The following is a 14183-nucleotide window of genomic DNA, read 5'->3' on the forward strand; positions in this document are numbered from 1 at the left end:
TATAGGCCAGTAATTGGCAAATTAGCATCCTCCTCAAACATTGAATTAATGTAATAAGCAAAAATATTACCAATTGATAATATATTCCGTCATAATTTTACCTGATTTCTACTCCAGATGCAGTAACTATCTTTGACCACTGGGTGGCACAGGCGTTCAGCTACTTGGTGTGGTGTTTGGCAGTGGTTGGTGACAGCAGTGGAGAGAGGTCACAAAGTGGCTGTGCTTATCTTAGAGAGTATACGGCCTTGCAGCACAACCACTGAATGAGGCGAGCCTTTAAGGCCACTAACCCTGTTGAAAGCCGAGACATACTCCAGAGGCCTACTTTGTTGAAGGGCTGGAGGCCTCAGGGCACAGGTCTGCTGCAGTCCGGGCTGGTCCCTAGCTTATGGTGGTAAAACTGCAGCTGGTCTATGTGAGTCTCCAAGCTGGGCAGATGTTTCTGATCAGCTCAGTGGCAGCGGGAATGTGCTTGGGAAATTACCAGTACAGAGCCAAGTAGAAATATAAGGGTATTTAATAGGGAAAATCCTTACTTACAGAGCGACTTAGGCAGCCCGCAGGGATGCAGTCTGTACAGCAAGCCAAAAAGCAAAAGCGAAAGTGAAACCCAGCCACCTGAACCTCTCAGTCTACGTCACCGTGACCATGCCCTTACAGGCATGGTCAGACACACCTGTGGCCAGCCCCTAAGTAGGCATGGCTATAGCTTCTCCTACATGCTCTTTCACAAGTGCTGAGAGTCATCAAACTATCACTTAATACAAAATAGATGTATCTGAAATGAGGGGGATTGGTTGACCCAGGACACCAACAGAGAAAAGTTCTCATCAAGATAACATAGAAATGACATCAGAAGTCATGTATTAGCTTTTCAAATCTGCATGTGTCACTTTTAACAGCATGCCATTTATTAACGTAGTCACATAATTGAACACCAAATAAAGGAGTATGTAGGCCATCTTTTACTGAGGAACAATGTAATGCAGAGTTTCATGACAGAGGAGAGGGACGGAGGTGGGAAGACTGGGCTTTCAATTTAGTCAATGAACAAAATACATAAGATTGATTATAAATATGTGAAAAATGATGAGCACTCTGCTAGACAAACAAGTAAATACAAATGTGTGATTAAAGATTGAAAATGCAATACAGTTAAACTAATTTTTAATAAATTGTAATGTTATGATAATAAAACTTCCCTTAATTCTGGTAAAGTGATATGACTTATATTAGTACCATCTTCTACAGGGTAGGGAATAATTCAATGGCAATCTCATAGAAAAATGTTAATAGATTAATGCACCTATTCCCAAATGGTGTTTGTGCAACAATATTATAGTAAGCTCTATTCTTAGAGTAAGAACTTTAAAATATTATAAATTTACAATAACTTGCATGTAATTCTTTCAACATTATTGATATAAACTAAACATGAAAACATTCTCTATACCCAACAGCTGAAGAATAATGGAAGGTATGTGTAACAAAGGAACTAAATAACTAATAAAACCTGGCCAAGAGATTTCCATGTCCTGACTTAGTGTGGAGGTAAGAGATGTGAGCATGAGTATACAAGCAACACAGGCAATGTGGTTAGAAATCAAGTTCCTCATTTGAGAAACTATGAAAATAATCTTGACAGTTTGAGAATATATGAGAGATGGAAGTGTGGACTAGTTATTTTCCTTGTTTCAATGACAGAACACCTAGAAAATGCATCCTAAAGAAGAAAGAGCTTATTTTGCCCAGTGGTTTGAAGGGAGATAGTCTATCATGAGAAGATCTGGTTCTACACAATGTCCTGAATTATTCAGCTAAAACTGGTGTAATTACCAGTGTCACAGCAATATCTGATGGAGCGGCAAATGTCATAAGGTCAGCACAGCTGCTTGACAAAGATCCAGCAAAGCTGAGCCATGTGATGGCTGCCCTACCACCTTTGGTTTTCATCTCTACCTGCTGCATACTTGGGGCACTTTTCGTATGTGTACAATTTGGGAATATTAGATTGGTGGAAAATTTCTTATGAACCATTTATACCTTCTCCCAGGAAGGCTGCATCTAAGCTTCCCCAGTACATTTCTCCCACTTTTATTACCTCTCCCACTTTAAGGGAGCTATTCTTATCTACATGAGGATCTTCCTTATGCCTTGGAGGATTTGATATACATAAAGAAGCCAGAGGTCTCTTTATGAGGCTATGAGATATTCTTGAAACATCTGTCTCTGTACATACTCAGGAGCAAGATAATCAAAACAAAGTAAACTTGCAAGGGTCAACAAGGTTCTGTAGGCTAGAGGAGTTGGTCACAGATAGATTACAAGCCTCTTCCCACTATACACTTAGACAATTATGTGGCACACACAGTGACAAAGTTAGATAAGTGAAGCTCACTTTGCCCTACACAGAGACTTATACTGATGGGCAAAGAATGATGTAGAAAGATGATAAAAGTATGACACAATAGGACTTCCCTTCTTAGAAAAGTTAGCTATTTCAGAGCCACTGTAGTGTCATATGACCAAGGAACAACAGAGTGCCAAGATTAGACTTATAAACAAATTTTACAAATATATAAATGTTAATATTGTATTGTGATAGAATTTGAATAATAACTGCCGTAGCTTTGGCCTGAGGATTTTCTTCTTGGGTGCTCTGACCATTAAGAGTTAATAATACACTGCTAGAGACATGGCAATATGCTCAGGCTGGCTTGAAGATTTTGTTTTGGTCTAGTGACTTTGTGGCCACAAAAGCTACTAACCTGAGAACAGGCTGCCATGTGCCTTTAGATTCTTAAAAAATGGATTATGGGGGTTAATGGGTAAGAATGATTATAAAAGATAACCCTATTTATCAATGATGTCAAAACTTGAGGGAAAAAGATTATAAAAGATCACTATGTTTTGTCATGGCTTACCAATGATGAGTAAAAGATATACAAGAGGAAATGAAACCCGTGTTAAAATGTTATAATCTATGTTTTGGAACAACATGAATCTATTCCTATTTACTAAATTCTGTATAAATACAGAAGCACTCTGGCTTCTAGTCAGTCAGGCTACATGATGCTCACCACTGCCGTGGCCTGACTATTCAACTCCTTCATTCACCTACTGCTTACATCCTCTGCTGGGACCAGTCCACTCCCAGGGATGTGCTTCCTCTTTGCCCATCTCTTGTAAAATGAAACTCCCATGTAAAATGAAGTGTCCCATGTCTGATTACTCTGTGGCTGCTCTTGCATCCACCCATCATTAGAACCTGCCCTCATCTAGAGCTGGACCAGGTACACCAGACTTCTTATGTGTTAGAGAAACATTTCCCCATTGCTAAGTCCTCATTGTGATGCACACACACACAGACACAGACACAGACACAGACACAGACACAGACACAGACACACACAGACACACACACACACACACACACACATCACACCACAACACACACACACACCACATCACACACACAGCATAGAGGTAGGAGAAAGTGATGAATGATGATGGAAGCAAAAATTAGAGCAATGGAGGAAAGAACTCTAAGCCAAGGAAAGCTGAAATGTCTCAATGCTGGAAATGTCCAGGAAACAAATTCTCTCCATTGCTTTCAGAAAGACTCCAGTCTCTCAACCTGTGTTAGACTGCTGATCTCAAGAAGAATAAAATATTATGCTGGTGTTGCTCCAAATAACTTTGTTTGGGGCAATTGGATTCAGTTAAAAGTAGGGGACAGTTCCTCATTCCTGGAACACAGAAGAATCTGGAGAAACAAAAAAGTTAATTTCTCCTTAAGTAGCATTAGTTAACTTATTTTAAATGCTCAAGTGATAAGGAAAACACTTGACTTAGAGTATGCCCCAGGGGAAGGTGGGGAATTAAAAATTGAGTATCTCTGTTAGAGATGGAAAATTTTATAGGCTATAAAATGTTTTTAAAGTCTCAAAATTGCTTATTTTGTACCATAACATGAACATTTAATTGAACCCTAACATTTTATGGGACATATACAAACAATTTATGTCAAACATCAGGTGGGTGCAGGACTGTTGGCTTTTATCTGGATCTAGAGTTCTAAGGCTCTTTCCCTTTACAGAGATCACTGTATCATAAACCAACATGTTGTGATAAAATAATCCTTGACCACAAAATATATTATATATGATTCAAATTAATATGTAATTAAGTTGAATGAAAATAATGATACTTATATAATAAATGTGGAGACCTTGGCTATGATTCAGGAAGTAGCCCCAAGAATAACATTTTATTTTATGTTACTACTATTATTATTACTGTAGAAATATAGTATCTTATATATTCCTGGACTTAACTGAGTCTAAGTAGACCAGGCTGGACTCAAACACTTAATTCTTCTATGTCAACTTCACAAGGGCTGAAATTTCATGCTCTATAATGCTTTATAATATTTATGGATGAAAAGGTTTATATTCCAAACAATTGCTTTTAGAAGACCATCATAGGCTATGAAAATACTGCCTTTAATTTAATAATGAAGTAGGAATGATTAACATTAATTATAAATTATTTTTATGAGCATACAATTTTTGATGTAACAGTAATAGAAAAAGTAGTATTATTCTAGACACTTCTAAAACTTCACATATTACTGAACAAAAATGCCTTAAGGAAGAAAGGCTTAGCTTGCCTTATGGATTCAGAGGGAGTTTAGTCCATCAGGGTGAAACAGAATGGACAAGCTTCTGTGACAGAAGTGGTGTAAGACTGTGTCTTCTTTACACTGTGGCAGGAGGCAGAGAGCTAGACCAGAACCAGGGCTAAGTGTGACTTTCAAAGGCCTGCTCTCAGCGACCTATTCCAAATAACCATGTTCTTGCCCTTAAAGGGTCTTCAGCCACAACCTGGGGACAGTGATTTAACAACATGAGATTATTTTAGCTTGAGATCATGACAATTGTCAAACAGAAACTAAATGTGATCACTCATAGATTCTATGATGACTTATTTAAAATATCTTGTCAATTCAAAACTATTGCATATATTGAACATGTTCACTGACAGGAAGTAATAAAAGCAAAAAATTAAAACACACTCATGTTCTTAAAAGTACACTTGCTAAAGAAACATCATTTACAAGAAAAAGATAAATATTCTGACAAGCAATCAGCCACATAAGGAAACTGCAGAATGGGAACATTCCCAAGGACATGTTTTGCGCATCGGAGTCGTTAGCGATGGAGGAAGGTGAAAGAGAGATTCATTATGAAGTGAATGGCAAGGAAATAAGAGTAGACCCTTGACCACACCAGTAACAATGGCACCTGGTGAAGAGAGGAGGCTATTTAATTCACATCCTTCCTCTACAAGGTTAATACAAATGATGGAGAATAAAAGATAAGTGCAGAAATTTGCTATGTGCCTGTTTCCCTAAATATCATGAAAATAGATGTCTGTTCAAGCTAATTCACAACTAGAAGGCTGCATCAGTCAGCATTCTGACAATCATTTTTTAGGTTATAAAGAGGTACAACTAGGCAAGTATGGAAAAGACATCGTCATCAGCAACAAAATTTTGATAACCGCCTAATCTGAAGATCTCATACAAATAAAACTGAAAATTTTTACTACACAAATAATCCATTAATTTTTAAAAAATCTTTTTCATGTATCATTTAGGTACCTCACTATTTCCAGCCTTATTTTATAAAAAAGTTAGACAGACAGAACTTAAATAATCTGAGGGCAAAGCTCAAACCAAATGGCTCAAAGAGTCAAAAGGGTAAATCAGTCTCCCTCTCTCTCTCTCTCCCTCCCTTTCTCCTCTCTCTCCACATACGTATTTGTACATGTAGACACATATGAAGACAATGTTGTAGCTGGGAGGTAATGATATATGTTAATTAGTGATAATGGTGATCTTTTTTTCAGGATATATACTTCTCAAAACCAAAGTATAAAGTCACATATTTTAAATATTTATATGTTTTTCTTGCTGATTTTAGCACAATAAGGTTGAAAACATTTTGTAACAATAAAAAAGCAATAAACAAAATCTATAAAGACAAATCAGTGTTCTTCATCATATGGACCTGTGTGTGTAGGTCAGAAGTCTATTAGGAAATCATTGGTTTTTTTTTCTTTTTTTCTTTTTGGTTTTTTGAGACAGGGTTTCCCTGTGGCTTTGGAGGCTGTCCTGTAACTATCTCTTGTAGACCAGTCTGGTCTCGAACTCACAGAGATCCACCTGCTTCTGCCTCCTGAGTACTGGGAATAAAGTTGTGTGCCACCACCACCCAGCAGCCTATTCCATGTAGAGGACTACTCCCTGAGCCAAGACACACGGGGGTAGGCCTAGGCCCTATCCCAAAGCATACGATAGACTCTGATGACATGCCATGAAAGGCCTCACCATCCAGGGAGAGCAGAAAGGATATGTGATAGATATGGTTTTAGTTGTGGGAGTGGTAGGTGAGGACGGGAGGGAGAAGGGAACTGGGATTGTCATGTAAAACAATCCTCTTTCTAATTTTAAAAAAAGTTAAAAAAAAAGGAGGAAGATTAAGAAAAAGAAAAAGCCAAAAACACTGACAGGGATCAAGGGAGGAGAGGAAAGGTATACATTAGTTACAAAATAAATATGAATACAATGTGGTATTTATAAACATCTCTGTGTGTATGTGTGTGTGTGTGTGTGTGTGTGTGTGTGTGTGTTTTGGGGGGTATAGGGCAGAAGTTGACATTGGATGTCTGTCTCAGTCATTTTACAACTCTTTTTATTTTTGATCAAGGTCTCTCATTGAACCTAGAGTTCACCTGTTTGATTATATTGGTATTTGCAGCAATTTCCTCCCAACTGAAACATTTCATCCTCTGGGAAAGTTCCTCAAGACTCATGTAGTCGACAAATCACAAATCTCAGGAAGTTCTTATAATTTATCAGATTTGCAAGGCCTTTCCATACCCAAGGTTACACAGGCAGAAGGAAAGGAGATTCTATGACTTTCCAAGGTCTACAAGTCATGAACCGTGCTCCAGAGTTCAGCTTCATGACTCATAGCCCATGCTGAGAGGGAGCTGCCTTTTCCATGATAGAACAGCTGCCTCTGAATAGTCTATGCTTCCTGTAGGTAACCCTTCATCTATTATTTCTCTAAGTAATCTTAATGTACTCATTGGTTCACCAAGTTTGACTTCATAGCTCCCAGGAAAAATGTCACAACTCTTGAGCATTGGCATGGTGTGTAAGTGTACAGTTCTTCAGCTGGTGTTATTGTTAAAATGTTAAGCACAATATGAATATACCCTTGAACAAATTGGTACACGAGACTGCTTCCTGAACATAACAACAGTAGCACAGACATTGAGATCAGCAATTAAGAAATGGAACCTCCTGAAATTGAGAAGCTTCTGTAAGGCAAAGGACACAGTCAACAAGACAAAACAGCAGCCCACAGAATGGGCAAAGATATTCACCAACCTCATATACGACAGAGGGCTGATTTCCAAGATATACCAAGAACTCAAGAAGCTAGTCACCAAAACACCAAATAATCCAATTAAAAAGTAGTTTACAGAACTAGATAGAGAATTCTCAGTAGAGGAATCTAAAATGGCTGAAAGACACATAAGAAAGTGCTCAACATCCTTAGCCATCAGGGAAATGCAAATCAAAACAACTCTGAGATACAGTCTTACACCTGTCAGAATACCTAAAATCAAAAATACTAATGACAGTTTATGCCAGAGAGGTTGTAGAGAAAAGGAATATTCTTCCACTGCTGGTGGGAGTACAGCCATTTTGGAAATCAGTGTGGTGGTTCCTCAGGAAAATGCAAATCAATCTGCCATAAGATCCAGCAATTCCACTCTTAGGCATATACCCAAAAGATGCACATTCATACAACAAGGACATCTGTTCAACTCTGTTCATAGCAGCATTATTTGTAATAGCCAGAACCTGGAAGCAACATAGATGTCCCTCAACTGAAAAATAGATGGAGAAAATGTAGTATATTTACACAATGGAGTAGTACTAAGGGGAAAAAAAAAACAATGGAAACTTGAAATTCACAGGCAAATGGATGGAACTAGAAGAAACCATCCTGAGTGAGGTAACCCAGTCTCAAAAAGACAAAAATGGTAAATGGTATGTACTCACTCATATATGGATTTTAGACATAGAGCAAAAGAGTACCAGTCTACAACCCACAGTTCCAGAGAAGCTAGGAAACAAGGACAACTCTAAGAGACATACATGTTCCTCAGAGATGGGGAAAGGGACAAAATCTCCTGAGCAAATTGGGAGCATGTGGGGTGGGGAGAGGGAGGTATAAGAAACAGAGGGGGAGAACAGGGGAGGGGAGAGGAGGACATGAGGGAGCAAGAAGATCGAGTTGAGGGAAGAATAGAGGAGAACAAGAAAAATACCTTAATAGAGGGAGCCATTATAGGTTTAAAGAGAATTCTGGCATTAGGGAAATGTCCATATATCTACAAGATTGACCCAAACTAACAATCTAAGCAATAGTTGAGGGGCTACTTTAAATGCCCTTCTCTGAAATGAGATTGATGACTACTTTTATGCCACCCTAGTGCCTTCACCCAGTAGCTGATGGAAGCAGATGCAGACACCCACAGCTAAACACAGAGCTGAACTCCTGCAATCCATTTGTAGAGAAGGAGGATTGATGAGCAAAGGGGTCAAGACCAGGCTGGAGAAACCCACATAAAGAGCCCACCTGAACAAGGGGTTGCTCATGGACCCCAGACTGATAGCTAGGAAACCAGCATAGGACTGTTCTAGACCCCCTGAACAAGGATGTCAGTTTGGAGGTCTGGTTAATCTATGGGGCCTCTGGTAGTGGATCAGTATTTATCCCTAGTACACGAATGGACTTTGCGAGCCCCCTCCACATAGATGGATACTCTCTCAGTGTAGACAAAGAGTGGAGGGTCTAGACCCTGTTCCAAATGATATGACAGACTTTGAAGATTCCCCCATGGAAGGCCTTACCCTCCCTGGGGAGCAGAAAGGGTATAGGGTAGGGGGTCCATGGGGGGCAGGGTAGGAGGGGAGGGAGAGGGAACTGGGATTGACATGTAAAACAAGTTTGCTTCTAATATAAATAAAAAAGGGGAAAAGAAAAGAGAAAAGTTTGTGTTCAGACTCAAAACCCATCCTCAAGATAATGCAGAAATTCCAAGATCTGAAAAACATACAAACCCACAACTGGTTTGTGTTATAGATTTTGCTTATAGTAATTACGTTAAAGAATAGTATCAACTTGTTCAAGAAAATAACAGAATGAAACTTGTATTCTTCTTCAACCTGTGTGTGTGTGTGTGTGTGTGTGTGTTTGTGTGTGTCTGTGTGTGTTTGTGTGTGTCTGTGTGTGTGTGTGTGTCTGTGTGTTTGTGTGTGTGTGTGTTAAGCCCCAAATAGTAGTACCAAGATGGCTATAGCTTCCTAATTATTTTGTCATCATGTGGAAAATTCCCAGGCTCATCAAGTCCATCTTAATAGTTCAGTTAATTCAGAAGTTGGCTTTAAAACTTCAAAATGCATTTCCTGCTGTGGTTATCATTAGAGTTGAGGTGGTCACGGGATACTATTGCCCTTGGACATGCTTGTGTAATTATCTTCTTTTTGATGTAGAAATCATCTCATGAAGATTACTAATATCGCCAAAATCCATATAATTAGGCAGAAATAATTTTCAAATTTTAGTCTCCATTCTTTCCTTAGTATAATGCCAATGCTAGGAACCACTTTTTTTTTAAAGTTTGCTTTTGAAAAGAGGTCAGACTTTGCCTGTTCAACACCACATAAAGCTTGTCCTCTTAAGTGGAATGGCATATAGCAAGTATTAGAAATAGACTTAAAGGCTCCTTTGTGGTGCCTAGTGGATAAGGTGGTTTATATGTGCTTTATTGATGCATGTCAAACCAGTGTGAGGACACCTGACCTACTTTTAAAAGTCAAATCTTCTGTTGAGGCCATAAGCATTTGAAGCCACAGGCTCTCTGCCTACAGATCTTCCAGTAAACTAGACAAAGGATTTTGTGATTTAACATGCTGAAGCTGTTGCTTACGGCAGCCATCTGATAGCAGCACCAACAGAGAAATTGCCTTAAGCCCTCCAGGAAGAGAGTAAATAGAATAAACGTTTAAAGGTGACATTCAGATTGAAAAGAGAAAATTAACTTGTACCCACACCCACACCTCCCCTCCCCACACAAATAGATAACCCCATAATTAACCCATCCTCATTTTTCATCTAGAATGCTTTGATGTGTATATGAATAGCCATATGAACAAGTAATGTATATTATAAATCAATAAAAGTGTTATGTACTAAATGCACAAAAGTTATCCATTGAGAAGAGATAAGGGCAGATTTGGAGTTCTTATTGCACTTGGTTAGAATTTGGAGACAAGGTGAGATTTTAGGAAAATTAGAAGGATGTTTCAGATAAGTAGGACTGAATCTAAGGTCCAAGAGTTCATATAAAATAAAATACACACGTGATTTATTTTAAGATGGCATTAGGTCCATGAAATGATGGTAACTTCATGTTAGTATAAGGAAATGAGTCTGTATTGCCTTTTTTTTATAGTGAAAAATCATATTTTGTCCCAAGGCATTCCTGGTCCTCAGAGTGGTCCTTGGCATTCCTGGTCCTTGGCAGAGTGAACAGCTCTTCTCACAGCAAAGGATATTCCTTTAAAACTGAGAGTCAGCTTTTTTATTTATAAAATAGAAAGCTTATTATTTACCATACAAGCTCCTGTTAGAATTACATAGACTAATGTATGTGAAAGTATTTAAAAACTCCCCATCTTTCATTTCATTTATAAATTCTACCCCTTTTACATTTAATTTAACTGTTTTCATCAGTCCGGAGGTTGGGTCCCTCCCTGGGCTGGGAAGTAGGAATACAGTAGTGAGTAGGCTAAAGTCTTGCAGTTGTGAAGTTATGTTATGTTTGGAAAAACACGATCCTTATACCAAATTACATCGCCAGTGGTTTACAGTTGTATTGCTCAGGACAAAGTTGTGATGTGGATTAAGCTAGCAGAGATGGTTGCCTTCAGGATGTAGTGCTCTGTATGGTCCCTGAAGGCTGGGCTATGATTAATTAGGTGCAGAGGGACCCAGCACAAGTAGAGGAAAAAAGCATGTTTAAGTGCTCTGAGGTCAGTGATATAAGCTGTTTTATGAGCAGTGAAATAGGAATATGAGTCTGGCTTCAGAAAATACAAGGACAACAAGGTGTAGGGGCACAGGCTTTAATCCCAGCACTCAGAAGGTAGAGGTAGATGGGTCTCTGTTCAAGGCCAGCCTGGCTTACCTACATCATGAGTTCCAGGTCAGCCAGAGTTACATAGTGAGACCCTATTTAACAACAACAACAACAAAAACAAGAAGGAAGGAAAGACAGAAACAGATAAATCGAAGGACAGTGGCATGTGAACAAGCTGCTAAGTAGGTTGTGGTGGGTTATTCAGTTCTTGGTTCCTGGCCAGATCTTTATACTAAGGGCAAAGATCTTCTAAAAACCTTCAAGCAAGAAAGTGGGTGATAAGATGAACTAAAGACCAACATAGATAGATTTGTTGAAATCAACTTAAAGGTCACATCAGTTGATCAAACAAGAGATAATGGAAACCATGGTAGTGGAGTTATAAGAAATGCAAAGGGACATCTGCAAGGCCTCTATCTTGTTATTGATGGGGGAAGTACTTCTGTATGTTTATCTTATTGATTGTTAAAAAAAATACTTTTTGGCCAATGAGACAGCAAGTTAGACAGGACTAGGAATCAAAGAGGATTCTGGGAAATGTAGTAGAGAAGTGGTGATCCAGGCAGGAAGTGACATAGCAAGGAGACTCATATTTATTTAAGCAAAGGAAACAAGAAGGGTTCCCTTTTTCCCCTCCGCTCTTCCAGCGGCAGGATGTGAGCCACCGGCAAGGAGGAATGCTAATAAGGCCTCTGATAAGATAAGTCTTATAAAATATATAGATTTATGATAATTGAGACTGAGCTAACAGATGAGAATCCTAGTCATTGGCCAAGCAGCATTGTACCTAATACAAGTCTCTCTATGCATTAATTGGGGCCCTTACTCAGGCAGGCAGCTGGCGTAAAGCATACACATGGCGGTAGGGCTCTTCGGCCTTTGGCAGAAAGATTTATTATAACAGGTTATGGTCATTCCTATGAATATAGCCCTTGGGCTACAAGAACTATGGTCAGACCCTGTGAGCCTGCTGGACAGCCAGTGCTGAGGTCACAAAGGTATGCAATAGCCTGGAGCTCCTATGGATCAGACTCCAGTCCCCCAAAGCCCCCAGATCCATGGCCAGCTGCAAGATCACCCTGCCTCTGGGTAGCAACAGGATGTCTGAGAGGAGTCTCAGTGACAGTCCAGAGTTTATGGTGCTTCAAAGACTTTGAACCAGACCAAGACTCACTGTAGTAAGTATTTACCTAATGTAGCAGCATGGAAAGCTGTTTGGGCAAAAAATAAATACTGTATGACATACTGCAATTGGTAGCTCCACTTTGATGAATAAACGTGTGATGTAGAGGTGAGAAAGGTGGCAGAGTGGCATTTGCAGTGGAGAGAGATGGCAGAACAAGAGACATGGTGGCTGTAGCTGCCACAGGCATGGGAGCACAGTTGTGGTTGGCAGTGGTGCATGTCCTTGCCTAGAAGAGCTGGCAAGGTGGTGTGTGACAGCCTGGAGCATGCACAGTCTCTGCCCGGGATCCTGCTGTTCAGCTGCACAATCGCTCTGGCTCTGAGCAACTGCAGGTTGGAAAATGACTCATTTTCTGAACTGGGCCTCCTTGAAAGACTTTCAGGGACTGTGCTGCTGGAGGCCATGTTGATGACTATGCTGATGTCAGGGGTCCCTGCTGTTTCTGCAGGCTGTGTTGATGCCATTGGTTTGTGGTGCTGCCAGAGTCCATGTGGATGTATGTGATCTGTGTTGCCATCTGAGGCCCTGTTGATGTCTGTGGTTCTTACTGTTGTAGGGGTTGAGGGAGGTGGGGAAGTGGGGGGGAATATTAGTTTAAGGTGTGTTACATTCATTTATGCTGTGGAATATTTGTTTAACGATGAAAAAATGTGTTCTTTCATGCTGCATTAATTTAATTCTGTAAAGCTGTGTAACTGTGCCTGCCCCAAATACCTGATTGGCCTAATACAGAGCTGAATGGTCAATAGCTAGGCAGGAGAGGGATAGGAGGAGCCGCCCAGCAGAATAAATAGAAGAGGAAGGATGAGGAGGAATCAGAAAAGGGGAAGGAGAAGAGGACACCAGGGACCAGCCACACAGCCAGCAACAGATTAAGGAGGGAAGAATTAAGAAAGGTAAAAAGCCCAGAGTCAAAATCTAGAAAAGAAATGGATTAATTTAAGTTATAAATGCTAGATAAAAACAAACCAAGCTAAGGCTAGGCATTCACAAGTAGGAACAGGTCTCTGTGTATTAATTTGGGAGCTAGGTAGTGGGCCCCCAAAAGAGTAAAACAAAACAAAACAAAAATCAACAGGGGAGCATGTGGATATCCATGGTCTCTCTCTCTCTCTCTCTCTCTCTCTCTCTCTCTCTCTCTCTCTCTCTCTGTGTTGTGTGTGTGTGTGTGTGTGTGTGTGTGGTGGTGTGTGTGTGTGTGTATGTGTGTGTGTGTATGTGTGGTAAGGACTTAGTTATTTTTAAGGGGCTGGCCACTGGGAGTTGGACCATGCTCCAATGCTCCAATGAGTATATGGGCAATACGAATTGGACTTAGTGTTTTTTTTTTTTTTTTCTTTTTGGGGATTGGCACAAGGGTGGGACGGTGGACCTGGAAAGAATTAGAAGTGAGTATGATTGGGGTACAATGTGTGAAATTCCCAAATAATCAGTAAAAATATGTTTGTAAAATTATGTAAGTGAAATAAAAGATATTCTAGCCATCAGGGCGACTTTAAAGATGAATCACTATCATACAATATACTAATAATTTGGGCTATCATTGAAGCCATAGAAATATTCACTATTTATGTCCTATGTGACAGACAACTCCAGGTACACAGATGACAATTGAAAACAATGAATGGCACAGCAAAGTCAAGCAACCTTGCCTTACTCTACTCCAAAGGGATGTAGCCTTGAACTTAAGAACAATAATTTGAAG

The sequence above is a fragment of the Cricetulus griseus genome, chromosome 2 (assembly GCF_003668045.3).
Source record: "Cricetulus griseus strain 17A/GY chromosome 2, alternate assembly CriGri-PICRH-1.0, whole genome shotgun sequence".
NCBI classification, from domain to species: Eukaryota; Metazoa; Chordata; class Mammalia; order Rodentia; family Cricetidae; genus Cricetulus; species Cricetulus griseus.